This window comes from Aplysia californica, unplaced genomic scaffold (assembly GCF_000002075.1).
Source record: "Aplysia californica isolate F4 #8 unplaced genomic scaffold, AplCal3.0 scaffold01000, whole genome shotgun sequence".
NCBI lineage: Eukaryota > Metazoa > Mollusca > Gastropoda > Aplysiida > Aplysiidae > Aplysia > Aplysia californica.
In genome coordinates, this window is record NW_004798270.1 from 213,064 (window position 1) to 215,566 (window position 2,503).

The following is a 2,503-nucleotide window of genomic DNA, read 5'->3' on the forward strand; positions in this document are numbered from 1 at the left end:
GGCAGAGAGAGAGAGAGAGAGAGAGAGAGAGAGAGAGAGAGAGAGAGCAAAACAAGCTCTTTGTATACCAGAGAAACACGATTTCAGGGCTGTTGCGTGGAATGAGGAAACTTCCAGAGCACCTCAATGAGGTGATCAAGACGTAAAAAGCATTTATTTCAGTCTTTATCACAGAACCATATTTTTGCATGCTCGTGGTTAAATTAAACAATAAGAGAAGTTACTGAAATAAAATGAAATAAAAATGAAAATTATATTGTAAAATGTCCTTAAAATGTTAAGATTCTGAAGTCGGTGATCGTTATACAAGGCATGAAAGTGAAAAGAGGATTGTACTGAGGCGCAAGAACCTGCCCCGTCCTTACAGAAACAGAAGTTTCGAATTACACCGCACAGACCACACACAAACACGATATTTGATTCTAATTTAGGAAAAAAGAATTCATAAGTATCCAAAAAAGGGTACCAAAATAAGATAAATAATTGAAAGGAAAACGCCTCACCTCTTTAGAGACCACCACATTTTCCCCTACCATGGAAATGGCAAGCCGAAGAAGAACTGAACTCTCCTCAAACAAGCTGTTGCCTGCAAACGATCGATCAAAACAAAATCCAGCTATTCACCCTATTTTTTCACGCCGACATCTCTAATTTGTGACAAATTGGGTGTTTTAACGCTTTCCACTAATCGTTTTCAAAACCCTGTCGTTTTTCCTTAGGTAAAAATCTAATAAAATTAGCCCTTCTTTTCCGTGATCCACAAATATCTCGCTGCCATAACTGTTTCGCGCGGTATGACGTAGAAGATATCGAGGGCAGACACGCCCCTTACAACCCGGCCACCCAATCGAAGCGGAACGAAATAGGTGCCCAACAATAGGGCCGCCAATCAGATCGAAGGGATCAGAGGTCACACGTGTCACATCCGGTGTCGTATCAACAAGCTGGTGTTTCGAGCGAAACTATTGCATTTTCTCAGATTGGGGGGCACTTTTTGTATTTTTCGCTGGTTTTTATATTTTTGGCACTTTTTTTTCACATAAAATGTTGATATTATTTTGCTATTAAGAATTACTTGAACTACAAAAATATTATCTTACAAAAGTTTTCTAACGATTTATTTGCTAGCATTAGTTTGAACCTAATAATGTAAAAACAAATAATAACTTCCTTGCCCCAAAGCCTCAAACAGTATTAATTTTGGCGGTTAACTCTCCCGCCATCCCGGGAGGCCCAAACAATCCCACAACAACAAAGCGGGGCGCGCGCTGCCGTGGTCTCGCTCTGCCTGTCGTCTGTGTGATAAGACATGTTGTGACCAGCTCTCCTCCCCGTCGTCTGCCGTTCGAACCGGCCCGCGAGCGCGCGCTGCTGTGACTGTGATCGAACGGGTCCCAGACCAGACCAGAACCTCGGATCAGTAGAGATTGCGCGAAATTTGTCCGGGCCAGGCGTAGAGGTGGGCAAAATCCGGATTATATGTATAAGGATAACCGGATAATTTTCAATGAAACATGACCCGAATTCAGACTTCTAACTTTTTTTCTTGACCTGTTTGCCAAAGTGGGTGCACCCTTTTGTTGAAGTAGTGCTGACCCATTTGCCGAAGAGGTTCACATCATATTATTTGCCGAAGAGGTGCACTAACATAATATTATCCGGATTTTGCTAAAGCGACTCACTGCCCAACCCTAGCCAGGCGACGATACATAATGCAGTAGAGACACGCTCTCCGTCATTGGTGGGCAGAATCCGGATAATTTATTAGGATAACCGGATAGTTTTCAATGAAATATTTTTCAAATTCAGACTCTTAAGTCTCTTTCCTAACCCATTTGCCGAAGTTGGCGTACCTTCTATTTGTTATGGTGATTCTAACCCGTTTGTCGAAGTGGTTCTAACCCGTTTGTCGAAGTGGTTCTAACCCATTAACTTGCACAAGTTGTTCATGCCATTTGCCGAAGAGGTGCACTAACGTAATATTATCCGGATATCTTATAAAGCGACTCATTGCCCAGCCGTACTCGCCGTGTGTTTTAGTGTTTAGGACTGGGAAAGGGAGGGAAGGGAACTCGCTGGTTTCACTGACAGGTCGCTGTTCAAGCCCAGACAAAGAATTCTCTCACATTGACCGACACCAACCGCATTGTGCCTGTCTGCCTGCCTGCCAGTTCAAGTTCAAGCACTTGTCTAGCCTGTCTTGCACCTCGGCCTAGGCCCAGCTCACCGACGACGGGTTGGGAAATAGCGCCTAACTACTTCTGCATGTCGTACAAGTTCGCGCATCGGATTTAGCGGTCTGTCTATCCGTTACCCAACTGTTTCATGTCTGTGCAGGGTTGACACGGACTAGGCTTGTCTGACAACACTTTCTCTTGTGTGGATTCTTCTTCATTGTGTTAACTGTTGTCTTTTGATTCACACAAAGTGTGTTTCTCACATTTCTTTCTCTTTTTCTTTCTCTGTATCTATCTATCTATCTATCTATCTATCTATCTATCTC